Consider the following 14,630-nt stretch of genomic DNA (forward strand, 5'->3'; position numbering starts at 1 on the left):
GTTCACCATACAAAAGCTTCTTGGGTACCCTGTTGTCATCTATTCTCCTCCTGCATCCTGACCAATGAAGCAGGGTTACTGTGAGCAGTATTCTTCTGAAAAGCTAGCTGCATGGCCTAGTGGAAAGAGCACAGGCCTGGGAGTCAGAGGACCTGGGTTCTAAACCCAGCTTCACCACTTGCCTGCAATGTGACCTTGGGCAAATACCAGTTTTCCCTCCCTCTTAGACTATAAACCCCTTGTAGGACAGGCACAGGGACAGGGATCTAACAGTCTAAGCAGTTTGTGTTTTTTGAAGGAAATCAGATATTGAATCCCTATTGAAAGGGCAGAGAGCTGGCTAAGGAAGTTGGAGAAGGGGAGGAGGGGTACACCCCCCTCAAATGAGATTAACAATTTTTCAATGCAAGTGTTGAACACTTGGTAGTCAAATTTCTACTGTAATCCTTCACAATTTCTGAGCTGTTACTTAAATTGACTCCTAGATTGCCTGCCTCCTAAGGGGATTGGGAGACTTAAATAATCAATCAATTAATGGTATTCATTAATAATAGTAATAATCATGGCATTTGTTAAGCACTTACTATGTGCAAAGCACTGTTCTAAGCACTGGGGTAGATACAAGGTAATCAGGTAATCATCCTTGGAGTGACAAAGATGAGGCATGTAGTTCACTTAGCCATTCACTCATTCATGGATTTATTCATTCGTTTTTCCAGACTCTATTAACAGTTGAACAGGCGGTCCTTGGATTTATGACCCGAGTGGCTCCACAGACATTAAATCAAAATGTTGCAAGTTGGAACTGATTTTCTCATAGAAAATGAGTTCCTGGATCAGGATTGGTTTCCCCATTTTCACCAAAATTACCCAGAATTGTGCAGCCCATGAATTATAAATGGGGAATGTAGCTAAATTCATTCATTCATTCATTCAATAGTATTTATTGAGAGTTTACTATGTGCAGAGCACTGTACTAAACGCTTGGAATGTACAATTCGACAACAGATAGAGACAATCCTTGCCCACTGACAGGCTTACAGTCTAATCGGGGGAGACAGACAGACAAAAACAATAGCAATAAATAGAATCAAGGGGATGTACATCTCATTAACAAAATAAATAGGGTAATAAAAATATATACAAATGAGCAGACGAGCACAGTGCTGAGGGGACGGGAAGGGAGGGGGGAGAAGCAGAGGGAAAGGGGGTTTAGCTGAGGGGAGGTGAAGGGGGGGCGAGAGGGAGCAGAGGGAAAAGGGGAAGCTCAGTCTGGGAAGGCCTCTTGGTGGAGGTGAGCTCTCAGTAGGGCTTTGAAGAGGGGAAGAGAGTTAGTTTGGCGGAGGTGAGGAGGGAAGGCATTCCAGGACAGCGGGAGGACATGGGCCAGGGGTCGACGGTGGGATAGGCAAGAAAGGGGGACGGTGAGGAGGTAGGCGGCAGAGGAGCGGAGCCTACAGGGTGGGCAGTAGAAAGAAAGAGGGGAGGAGAGGTAGGAGAGGGTAAGGTGATGGAGAGCCTTGAAGCCAAGAGTGAGAAGTTTTTGTTTCGTGCGAAGGTTGATAGGCAACCACTGGAGGTTTTTAAGAAGGGGAGTGACATGCCCAGAGCATTTCTGCAGGAAGATGAGCTGGGCAGCGGAATGAAGAATAGACTGGAGCAGGGAGAGACAGGAGGAAGGGAGATCAGAGAGAAGGCTGACACAATAATCCAGCCGGGATATTATGAGAGCCTGTACCAGTAAGATAGCCGTTTGGGTGGAGAGGAAAGGGCGGATCTTGGTGATATTATAAAGGTGAGACTGGCAGGTCTTGATGACGGATTGGATGTGTGGGGTGAATGAGAGAGCTGAGTCAAGGATGACACCAAAGGTTGCGGGCTTGAGAGACAGGGAGGATGGTCGTACCATCCAAAGTGATAGGGAAGTCAGGAAGAGGACAGGGCTTGGGAGGGAAGATGAGGAGTTCAGTTTTGGACATGTTGAGTTTTAGGGAGCGGGCAGACATCAGGTAGAGACGTCCTGGAGGCAGGAGGAGATACGAGCCTGCAGGGAGGGAGAGAGGACGGGGCAGAGATGTAGATTTGAGTGTCATCTGTGCAGCGTGGCTCAGTGGAAAGAGCCTGGGCTTCGGAGTCAGTGGTCATGGGTTCGACTCCCACCTCTGCCACTTGTCAGCTGTGTGACTGTGGGCAAGTCACTTAACTTCTTTGTGCCTCAGTTCCCTCATCTGTAAAATGGGGATTAACTGTGAGTCTCACGTGGGACAACCTGATTACCCTGTATCTACCCCAGCACTTAGAACAGTGCTCTGCACATAGTAAACGCTTAACAAATACCAACATTATTATTATTATTTTTATAGATGATAGTTGAAGCCGTGAGAACGAATGAGTTCACCAAGCGAGTGAGTGTAGATGGAGAACAGAAGAGGGCCGAGAACTGACCCTTGAGGAACTCCTACAGTTAGAGGATGGGAGGGGGAGGAGGAGCCTGCGAAGGAGACCAAGAATGAACAGTCAGAAAGATAAGAGGAGAACCAGGGGAGGGCAGAGTCCGTGAAACCAAGGTGAGATAAGGTGTGGAGGAGAAGGGGATGGTCTACAGTGTCAAAGGCAGCTGAGAGGTCAAGGAGGATTAGGATAGAGTAGGAGCCATTGGATTTGGCAAGAAGGAGGTCATGGGTGACCTTTGAGAGAGCAGTCTCGGTAGAGTGGAAGAGGGCGGAAGCCAGATTGGAGGGGGTCCAGGAGAGAATTGGAGTTAAATTCATGTGTTGATACTTTCAGATGGGCTAGGGTAGCCATCTTTTGCTCCCTTGGAAGTAAATAGACTCATTCCCAATCTAAGTAGTAGGGAGAACGAGAATTAAATCGCCATCTTCCAGGTGAGGACACAGAGGCCCAGAAAATTTAAATGATTTGTCCATTATCACCCAGCAGGGAAGTGGCGAAGCAGGATTAGAATCTGGTTCTTTTACTCCCAGGCCCACACTCTTTCCACTCTGCCATACCATTTGACCCTTCTTGACAGTTCTTCCTGGTTATCATCATAATAAAAATAATAATGAGGGTATTTGGTGAGCGCTTACTATGTGCAGAGCACTGTTCTAAGCGCTGGGGTAGATCAAGGTAATCAGGTTGTCCCACGTAGTGCTTACAGGCTTCAACCCCATTTTACTGATGAGGGAACTGAGGTCCAGAGAAGTGAAGTGACTTGCCCGAAGTCACACAGCTGACAGAAGCGGGATTAGAACCCATGACCTCTGACTTCCAAGCCCGGGCTCTTTCCACTAAGCCATGCTGCTTCTCATTTATTTGTTGAATTTATTTATTTATTTATTGAATGCTTACTGTGTGCAGAGTACTGTACTAAGGGCTTGAGAGAGTACAATAATGCTACTTTACCCAACTATTGGGAATTAGTTATTTGTACAGTATTAAATCTTCTCTCAGGGCTGCACCTGGAGAGTTTCCGGTACTCTACCAGTCTTGGCTACAGAAGGGAGAGTCAAGCAGAGGCATACCCATTCTATTTCTAGCTTGGACAGTGGCTAGTGAATGGAAGGCAATCTGCTACAACTCAAAGCTTCCCTGTGCTGGGCAGCAGCGGCATGGGAGATAGTCAAGGGAGGAGACTTAAGTTTACTGCACAGAAGGAGGCAATGTTAAACCACTTCCATATTTTTTACCAAGAAAACTATGGATACACTATCGGGACAATTGCAGATGGAGGCTGAATGTTCTGGGAGAGATGTGTCCATGGTGTCGCTATGTGTCAGAGACGATGACAGCATAAGACAAGACTCGACGAACGCTTGTGAACAACTCATTTTATTAGAAAAATATTCTATATATGATCCTTAAATTTCAAGAGATTTCCCCTACTGCCTTGTAGTTTTACAAAACAGTGTAAATTGCAGACCCTTTCAAATCCATTTGTTGGTAGTGTTTGGGGACTTGATTCTTGAAACTAACGAAGATTTTATTTCCTTCATATAAAAATGATAGTGATGTTTAATTCTGCATGTACTTGAAGTACAATATTTTCCAAAGATTTTTCAACTACCATTTTTTCCCCCAAAATTGACAGAGTGTGTCTGAATATGATCTTTTGTGAAATAATGCCATAGCAATATGGCACATTTTGAGGGGGTTTGGACTATTATATCCAGCCAATTATTATAAAAAATTTGATCCTGAAACAGCAGTCTTTACAGAGAACAGCAAATTTGTGAAATGGTTCAGCAGCTATTAAAAATAAATCATGCCCAAACCTCCAACACACTAAATCATTTAAAATGTGTAGTTACATTTATACTTAGCCACCGTTTGGTAACATATTCAGCAATACGGGATAGTAATGTAAGGGAGAAAAGCACCGTTTTTTAAAAACACTAGATAAAGTATGAGGCTAGGACTTTGAAAAGAATTAATCAGGAACCCCTACTTTTTTCAAATCTTTGAAAATATCTCCAGGGCTAATCCAAAGTTGGATGTTACCAGGGACTTTCCTCAACTTGACTTTCTCTGGCTTCATTTTAAAGAGAAAAATAATTTCACATAGAAAAAGACACACAGTCTCTTTAAGGCAGTAATCTGCGCCTTTGGCAACAGTTAGATCAAGGTCCATTTGGGCAGATATTAAAGATGAAAAAAATGGCTAATTTACAATAATGAATACACAGAAAATAATAATGATAATAATAATGGTATTTGTTAAGCACTTACTATGTTCCAAGCACTGTTCTAAATACTGGGGTAGATACAAGGTTATCAGGTTGTCCCACATGGGGCTCACAGTCTTAGTCCCCATTTTACAGATGAGGTAACTGAGGCATAGAGAAGTTAAGTGACTTGCCCAAAGTCACACAGATGATGGTACGACCATCCTTCCCGTCTCTCAGGCCTGCAATCTCGGTGTCATCTTTGACTCATCTCTCTCGTTCAGCCCACACATCCTATCCGTTACCGAGACCTGCCTGTTTCACCTTTACAATATCGCCAAGATCCGCCCTTTCCTCTCCACCCAAACGGCTACCTTACTGCTACGGGCTCTTGTTATATCCCGGCTAGACTACTGTGTTAGCCTTCTCTCTGATCTCCCTTCCTCCTCTCTCACCCTGCTCCAGTCTATTCTTCACTCCGCTGCCCGGCTCATCTTCCTGCAGAAACAATCTGGGCATGTCACTCCCCTTCTTAAACACCTCCCGTGGTTGCCTATCGACCTCCGCTCCAAACAAAAACTCCTCACTCTAGGCTTCAAGGCTCTCCATCACCTTGCCCCTTCCTACCTCTCCTCCCTTCTCTCTTTCTACTGCCCACCCCACACGCTCCGCTCCTCTGCCGCCCACCTCCTCACCGTCCCTCGGTCTCGCCTATCCCGCCGTCGACCCCTGGGCCACGTCCTCCCGCGGTCCTGGAATGCCCTCCCTCCTCACCTTCGACAATCTAATTCGCTTCCCCTCTTCAAATCCCTACTTAAAGCTCACCTCCTCCAAGAGGCCTTCCCAGACTGAGCTCCCCCCTTTGTCCCTCTGCTCCCTCTACCCCCCCTCACCTCTCTGCAGCTAAACCCTCTTCTCCCCCCTTTCCCTCTCCTCCTCCCCCTCTCCCGTCCCACCCCCTCAGCACTGTACTCGTCCGCTCGACTGTATATATCTTTATCACCCTATTTATTTTGTTTAATGAGATGTACATCACCCTGATTCTATTTATTTGCCATTGTTTTTATGAGATGTTCTTCCCCTTGACTCTATTTATTGCCACTGTTCTTGTCTGCCTGTCTCCCCCGATTAGACTGTAAGCCCGTCAAAGGGCAGGGACTGTCTCTATCTGTTGCCGACTTGTTCATTCCAAGCGCTTAGTACAGTGCTCTGCACATAGTAAGCACTCAATAAATACTATTGAATGAAAGTGGTAGAGCTGGGATTCAAACCCATGACCTCTCATTCCCAAGCCCGTGCTCTTTCCACTAAGCCACGCTGCTTCTCATTTGGGGCTCAGGGTGGGCAAGATTAGGAAAGGAATTTGGACAAATAAAAATCTGAAAAGCTTGGCTTGTAAAACAGAAAAAAACAAACAAAAACAAAATAATAGACCACACTTCTTTTTTATGGTATTTAAGTGCTTACTATGTCAGGTACTGTTCTAAACTCTGGAGTAGATACAAGGTAATCAGATTGGACACAGTCCATGCTCAGTTTGGGGCTCACGGTCTTAATCGCCATTTTATAGATGAGGTAACTGAGGTACAGAGAAGTTAAGGGACTTACCCAAGGTCACACAGCAGACAAGTGGCAGAGCCAGGATTAGAACCTACATCCTTCTGACTCCCTGGCCCATGCTTTAACCACTAGGCTATGCTTCTTGTAATTTCAGGTAACTTCATCAGCTTTTTCTTAAACTTATGAAGATACCTGAAATTATAAGTGAGCATTGGCTTACCTTACAAAAGAAGTAGATGCATTTTGAGACCAAAGTCAAGGGATGGTATAGGCATATTCCTTTAATTATGATATTTATTGAACATTTATGCGCTGAGTGCTCAGGTAGATACAAGATAATCAGATTAGAAACTGTCCTTCCTCTGCGTGGAGCACAAAATCTAAGAAGCAGGGAGAAGCAGGCAATATTATCCCCATTTTGCAGATGACAAAACCGAGTCCAGAGAGATTATGTGATTTGCCCAAATCAGACAGCAGTCCAGAGACAGAGCTGGCATTAGAACCCACGTTTCCTGACTCCCAGTGCTAATGTTCTTTCCACTAGGCCAACGCTGCCTTTCTGTGAAAGATGGTATTGCAAGGAATTTATGTGGATTTGAAAAAAACATTTGACAGAGAATTAAGGCTATTTTATGTGCTGGCTTTGCTCAAAGCCCTATGACACTTTTTAAATAGGTCAAACCTGTAGGCAAAATTTGGTATCAGCTCAAAAATTTAACTCGATCTGGATAATTTGTAGGCAGGATTGGACTGTGAAAAATGACATGTCTGATAAAGAAGAACTTTCATTTATGCTGACAGTGGTTTAAATTATTAACATGTCTCTAATTTTTGTACTGCTATATGTATCTACTAGAAAGATAAAGATTGCCCTTCCCACCACTGTCAGAAAGAGTATTCCTTAGAGAAAAAAGATCTTTTAGAAGAAAATATGAAGCCCCAGGTCTGAGTCCTTACAAAATCCTTCCCAGTTTAAGTCCATTTTCTTCCTACTTTTCAGTGCCTGCTCTAGACACTGATGAGAACCCTGAGAAGCAGCTTGGCCCAGTGAAAAGAACACGGATTGGGGAGTCAGGGGACATGAGTTCTAATCTCAGTTCTGCCATTTGCTTGCTGAGGGACCTTGGGCAAGTCACTTCTCTGTGCCTCAGTTTCCTCAACTGTAAAATGGGGATTCAATACCTGTTCTCCCTCAAAAAAGTTTTTTTTAAAAGAAACTGCTTAGACTGTGAGCTCCCTGTTCCTTTCCCACAAGGGGCTCACAGTCTAAGAGGGGGAGAACAGTTATTTGTCCAAGGTCATACTGCAGGCAAGTGGAACTAGGATTAGAACCCAGGTCCCCTGACTCCCAGGGCTGTGCTCTTTCCACTGGGCCTCACCGCTCCCCAGCCTATACCTCTCTGTACTCTAGAGATACATAGGCCCACCTCCTAAACTGTCCAAAACGGAACTCTTTATCTTCCCAACCAAACCCTGTCCTCTCCTTGACTTTTTTGTCACTGTAGACAGCACCGCCATCCTTCCTGCCTCACAAACCCTTCACCTTGGTGCTATTCTTGACTCATCTCCCTCATTCAGCCCACATATGCAATCTGTCACTAAATTCTGGTGGTTCAATATTGTAATAATAATAATAATGTTGGTATGTGTTTAGCTCTTGCTATGTGCCAGGCACTGTACTAAGCACTGGGGTGGGTACAAGCAAATTGAGTTGGACACAGTCCCTGTTCCACAAGGGGCTCACAGCTTCAATCCCCATTTTACAGATGAGGTAACTGAGGCCCAGAGAAGTGAAGTGACTTGCCCAAGGTCACACAGCATTCTCCCAAGCACTTATTACAGTGCTCTGCACACAGTAAGCGCTCAATAAATATGATTGACTGACTTATCGACTTCACAACATCACTAAAATCCACCATCTCTTCTCCATCCAAACTGCTACCACGTTAATACAAGCATTTATAATAATAATAATAATAATGCTGGTATTTGTTAAGCGCTTACTATGTGCAGAGCACTGTTCTAAACGCTGGGGTAGATACAGGGTAATCAGGTTGTCCCACGTGAGGCTCACAGTTAATCCCCATTTTACAGATGAGGTAACTGAGGCACGGAGAAGTGAAGTGACTTGCCCACAGTCACACAGCTGACAAGTGGCAGAGCCGGGATTCGAACTCATGACCTCAGACTCCCAAGCCCATGCTCTTTCCACTGAGCCACGCTGCTTCTCTAATTCCTATATTAATGTCTGTCTCCCCCTCTAGACTGTAAGTTCATTGTGGCAGGCATCGTGTCTACCAAATTTATTATGTCATACTCTCTGGAGCACACAGTAAGCGCTCAATAAATATGATTGATACAAATGATTTTTTGGAAATTCTTTATCCGTCTTCCTTCAGAACATGGTTTGAAGGTAATACCAGCATCATAAATTTTTTTATTGCCGAAAAAGAAACCCAATGTGTTTTTTAAAAAGAGAAAGCATTCACTTTGAGAAACCTACTTCACCTCTTGTTATTTTTTTCCAGTTTTGATAGTATGTCAAAATTAAGTAAGAAAAAAGACCCGGTTGGCTGATCATGAATGAATATAAAAGATGAATTTTAGTATCATTAAGATGGAGCTCAATAAACAACGAATACCTAAAGAACAGTGCTTCTTCTTTAGTAAAGTTTCAGAAAAAGGGAAATTGCTTCACTGTTTAAAAAAGGGAGATTAAAAGCAAAGCACCTTTTGAGCTGCATGTGGAACTTGTACATTTTGTATCTGCCAGTTCTGAAAGCCTACGATTGAGTCCCGATCATTTTTTGGAAGCTAGCATATTTTATTTGGGAATCCAGATTTTTAGTGCTTGGATAACAAATGACTTAAATTAGCTTTAAATATTTAACCATCTATAATATTTTATTCTGTTCCTCTTAATTTTAACATACGAACTTTTGAAACTTGCAGAAATAGTTCCAACCTGTTTAGTTTATTGACTATCTATTGCCTAACTCTCTTTGTTTTAGTAAGCTATCTGAAGAACATTTTCCCTTGGGCCTAACAGAATGTTTACACTCTTGTGGCAACAGGAGAGCATTTTAATAACATTGTTCCCTAAAAATAGTCATTTTGGTCCTTCATTAAACTAAGTGTCAAGACTCAGAGTTGTTACAGAAGTCTGTTGGCGATTAAAAAAAAATAGCATCAACTTTTCACTGGGAAATTGTCATATAAGGTTGTGAGCCCTTGGAGTAGAGAGAAACAAATGTCAGAGGCAATGTTCTTTCCTTTGCTTAAAAAATAGCCAAGAAAAATTCTGCTTTATTAGTAGGCTGCACAGTTGCTAAGCTACTTCACTTAGCACCTTTTGTGGGGAGTAAATTTATTCTGGATACTCTCTAGCATCCTGGGCAGGGTGGGATGGTTTTATTTTCCATACTTATTTAGTGCGGAAAAATGTTTTTACCATCTTTAGGTGTCTCAGTCCATGATATGGCCTGGCGGATAGTGATAGTCATAGTCTCAAGAAGGAGACCTATGAATATCTTGGATTAAACCTCTCATGGATGGGAGGTGATCTATGGATTTGATCTGGAGAACGAGAATGCTGGGATTTGATTTCTCTTCTTCAGTTCAAATTCAGGAGCAATGTGATGTTGAACCAGTCATTACCCTTATAGAGTTATCCATGAAATGATACCGTTAGTTCTCTTCTTTCAAAGGTAATTTCTCATTGTTGCAGTTTATCCTCAAAATATCCCTGGGAAGTAAGGATCCGTGTGAGGTAAGATTCCCATTTTAAAGAGGTGAAAAATAAACTCGTTGTGGGCAGGGAACGTGTCTGCCAACGCTGTTATATTGTACTCTCCCAAGAGCTTCGTACAGTGCTCCGCAAACAGTAAGCACTCAATATATTGGAATGATTGAATGGTTGTTACTTTTCCCAGGTCACATGACAGGTCAGTGGGCCACAAATCTGTAGCAAAGCTGGAACTAAAACTCAGGTCTCCTGATTCCCAGGTCTCAGCTCTTCCCACTAGAACATGCTGGGTCATATTGTCATATGCGGTTTAGCAGTTGATTCTGGAAAGCTCCAGCATCATGCACTGAAACGATTTCACCATAGATTACATCGGGACAGATTCTCTTGACGAAGCCCTGCACGGGTTAGAAATCTGGGGCCCGCTCCAGCGAAACGCAGACTTGCCAGGCGGGTTGCACAACCCCAGACCGGCGCGTCTGAGCACTAAGCCAGACTGGAAGTGAACTCAGACCGAACAGTTCGAACAGTTGTATCGGCTCACCTCCAAGCCGTGCTACCATTTGTTTGTTTTTGTTCCATTGGGTTACTGGGATTTGTAGTGCCAGCTGCTCTCTGGAACACTCATGTGCACGTGAACCGTTGTGTATGTAAATAAGTGCTTCTCCGATTTGCCTCTGCACTGGACCTGAAACCTTGAAATATGGGGGGATGTGGGAAACGCTCTGAGGTTTAAGGGCCTTGGAAACTGGGCTGGACTTTGTGTATTCATTCATTCATTCAATAGTATTTATTGAGTGCTTACTAAGTGCAGAGCACTGTACTAAGCGCTTGGAATGAACAAGTCGGCAACAGATAGAGACAGTCCCTGCCGTTTGATGGGCTTACAGTCTAATCGGGGGAGACGGACAGACGAGAACAATGGCAATAAATAGTCAAGGGGAAGAACATCTCGTAAAAACAATGGCAACTAAATAGAATCAAGGCAATGTACAATTCATTAACAAAATAAATAGGGTAATGGAAATATATACAGTTGAGCGGACGAGTACAGTGCTGTGGGGATGGGAAGGGAGAGGTGGAGGAGCAGAGGGAAAGGGGGAAAAGAGGGTTTAGCTGCGGAGAGGTAAACGGGGGGTGGCAGAGGGATTAGAGGGAGAAGAGGAGCTCAGTCTGGGAAGGCCTCTTGGAGGAGGTGAGTTTTAAGTTGGGTTTTGAAGAGGGGAAGAGAATCAGTTTGGCGGAGGTGAGGAGGGAGGGCGTTCCAGGACCGCGGGAGGACGTGACCCAGGGGTCGACGGCGGGATAGGCGAGACCGAGGGACGGTGAGGAGGTGGGCGGCAGAGGAGCGGAGCGTGCGGGGTGGGCGGTAGAAAGAGAGAAGGGAGGAGAGGTAGGAAGGGGCAAGGTGATGGAGAGCCTTGAAGCCTAGAGTGAGGAGTTTTTGTTTGGAGCGGAGGTCGATAGGCAACCACTGGAGTTGTTTAAGAAGGGGAGTGACATGCCCAGATCGTTTCTGCAGGAAGATGAGCCGGGCAGCGGAGTGAAGAATAGACCGGAGCGGGGCGAGAGAGGAGGAAGGGAGGTCAGAGAGAAGGCTGACACAGTAGTCTAGCCGGGATATAACGAGAGCCTGTAGCAGTAAGGTAGCCATTTGGGTGGAGAGGAAAGGGCGGATCTTGGCGATATTGTAAAGGTGAAACCGGCAGGTCTTGGTAACGGATAGGATGTGTGGGGTGAACGAGAGAGACGAGTCAAGGATGACATCGAGATTGCAGGCCTGAGAGACGGGAAGGATGGTCGTGCCATCCAGGGTGATAGAGAAGTCTGGGAGAGGACCGGGTTTGGGAGGGAAGATGAGGAGCTCAGTGTAGCCTGTCCCAGCCCCATAAGCTCACGACACTTGGGAACCAAAGGCTGGTGGACCAGGCCTACGTACAGTTCCATCTACAGGGTCTCAAGCTATTTTCTGGTTGTAAATTAAGCACTTTTAGAAGCTGTAGGTGGTTTACAGTATTGCCTGGGTGCTGTTATGGAAGCATGAAGAATAATACTGAATTTATCTCTTCAAAAAGAACTTAGCCAAGGAGAGTCACTTGGATAGCAGCCTCACAACCCACTGAAGCAGAAACTCATTATATAGTGCCCTTGTGATCTGAAATAATTAATAATGAGAAAATCTAGGGAGAGAGGTTTTTTTTTTTTCATTTTTGCTAAGATGAGGAACTAGAGTTGTTTCTCTGGTGGGACAGGCCAAGCATTTAAAATTGATCATGTTGAGACACATATTGTGTGACTCATAGCCTGCATAGAAGTGCAAAGTTAATAATCCTGGAGTTGTGTGATTTAGGGTTTTGTTGAAATTATTACAGCTTTAAGGCCACAGATCCTTGGGTATGCAGTTTGTATGGCCATTAAGAAGTAAAAAATAAAAGCAAAGGAATTTTAGTAACTGTTCAGCACTGATTTTTAAGGGTTTTTGAAAACCAAAGCTAGAGGGTCTTCTTTTAATTGACATTTCTGAGTTTCCACAGACTTTTAATACATAGAGATGCAGTGAATTTCAAAGTGGAATTTTTGTCAGATTCTCCTCCCTTTTCACCAAGTGACCTTGAGTAAGTCACATAATCTCTGTTCCTTCGCCTCATCCAAGAACTACGACTAATACCACCGCCCCAACCCAATCAATCAATCAGTGGTATTTATTGAGTGCTTACTGAGTGCAGAACACTGTGCTCAGCACTTGAGAGAGTACAATAAGTACAGTACAATAGAGTTGGTAGGCATAGTCTCTGCCCATAAGAAACTAACCTAACCTAACTACAACCTAACTCTCGGGGAGCTTGTGCAGCTGAATTGGATTGAAACAAATAAATTTAAACTTGGAACTTGACTTGAGCTTCTTGGTGGTGCTATATAACAAGTAGGATTAAAATTTGCATAAATTTTAAAATTAAGTTATATGCATGACTTAAAATAGTGTTTTAATGGCAACCATCTTATCAGTTCCCAAGGAATACAAATTAGAAAGAAAAGATTGCTGGCTAGTTTTCATTAGTTTTTCATATGCATAGCCTCAACCTTCATTTTCTTGTAAATTTTTCTAAATTCGTTAGGTGTGTGTGTGTGGGTGTGTGGGTGTTTGTACTTCAGGGTCTCAAGGAAACAGATAAGTTGGGTTTGGAAGTTGTTTTGATTGCAAATTCTTTAGGATTATTGTTTGTTTACATGGTGCGTTTCCTAGGTTTCCATGTGCCTTGCCAATCTGTGTGTTTTGCTGGCCTAACTTGTACTGAGGCATGTCTTGTGGCCAAATGCAAACTGAACATCAAGGAATGGAAAATATTGCATAGCTTCTGAATGGTCCGGAAGATTTTGGTTCCAAGGCCAGTCAAGTTTCTATTTTGTAGGGAAGAGTAGAGCAGAATAAAGCCAGGAATGATATTCTTGTTTAGATTTTTTTTAAATATAAATTTTGGTCGTTTTCAAACAAAATTACTTGTAGACACTGTCATAATGGTGTATTTCAATATAGTCACCATCATCATCTTTGTAGAAAGCATTCATTAGTTGTCTGGCTGAGTTTGGTGCTGGGTTAGGCTCTCTACTAAGCAAATTGGAGATGGGGTCCATGTTTCTTAGAAATTTACAATGGCAGATAAGCAACACTAACATGGTATACAGAATATGGACACCGGAACAATGAACAAGTGCACAAATAAGCAAAGTACGTTGTGTGAAACAAAGGAGTAAGGGCATTTTATGAATTGCTGAGTGAAGAGCTTGGGGAAATCACATATTTAGACAGGGTGGGGCCAGCTGGAAAACACTACCTCTCAATTAGTCTGGAGGTGGAATTTCAAAGAGATGTTTGAATGATGGAAGGAATTGTAGGGAGAGGGAATTATAAAGATAAACTACAGTCGGAAAGGATTGGGGGTAGAAATGGGATAAATGGATGGAAGGGATGATGAGCAAATCTTCCTGTGATTTCCATGCCAAGAGCATAAGATCATCGATGAGTGCATCAAACACCAATACTTAGCTTTTCCACATCTTGGCTCAGTGCTAAAAAAGAACCCCTTCTACAACAGTAGCAAACATCTTCCAATAAACAAGTTGTATGCTTATATGGTGAGTAGAGGAATAAATGGGATCTTTGCTTTTTAAGTATTACCTTTCAACACATTTGTTATGTTAGTTATTTAACTGCCGTTGATATAATCTGGATTACTCTTGGCATGTTTTTTTTTTTTAATGCAGCCTTCAGAAACTCACGTCACTTTTGCTCTAAAGTAAAGTCCCCAAAATAAAGCACAGTAAGCAATCTTCATGGCAGGAGCACCGCACACAGTTTTGCGCTTCATCCTAAAAATGACTTTTATGGTATCACCATCACAAGCAGTCGAGACTCCAAAGCTGTGTTTAGTGTCAGTCGAGCTTTGATTTTGCATTAAGGAATTTACCAATTTGAACATAAGAGAATTTGTCGTTTGTATACATTGAACTTTATTGGAAGATAACTTTTTTATTTGAAAAGAGCACTGGTTCCAAACCGTTTTAGTAGTAATAACATTCCTTTAGTGCCCACTTGGTGCAGAACGCTATGTCAGGCAAAGACACAAAGCTGGTGAAGAATTTTGAGGTGAGGAGAGGTGTGG

At 43.3% G+C, this 14,630-nt stretch overlaps 1 protein-coding gene and 1 non-coding gene across 3 annotated transcripts in view; both read left to right on the top strand.

Moving 5' to 3' along the window:
* MAMDC2 (MAM domain containing 2) overlaps positions 1-14,630 on the top strand; it is a 140,126-nt gene that overhangs the window by 33,153 nt on the left and 92,343 nt on the right. The gene's annotated exons all lie outside the window — the stretch shown is intronic.
* On the top strand, positions 3,444-3,581 carry LOC114808393. The gene has a single exon (XR_003756240.1). It is a non-coding gene; the product is annotated as a small nucleolar RNA SNORA7 (small nucleolar RNA).

This window comes from Ornithorhynchus anatinus, chromosome X5, assembly GCF_004115215.2.
Source record: "Ornithorhynchus anatinus isolate Pmale09 chromosome X5, mOrnAna1.pri.v4, whole genome shotgun sequence".
Classification (NCBI taxonomy): Eukaryota; Metazoa; Chordata; class Mammalia; order Monotremata; family Ornithorhynchidae; genus Ornithorhynchus; species Ornithorhynchus anatinus.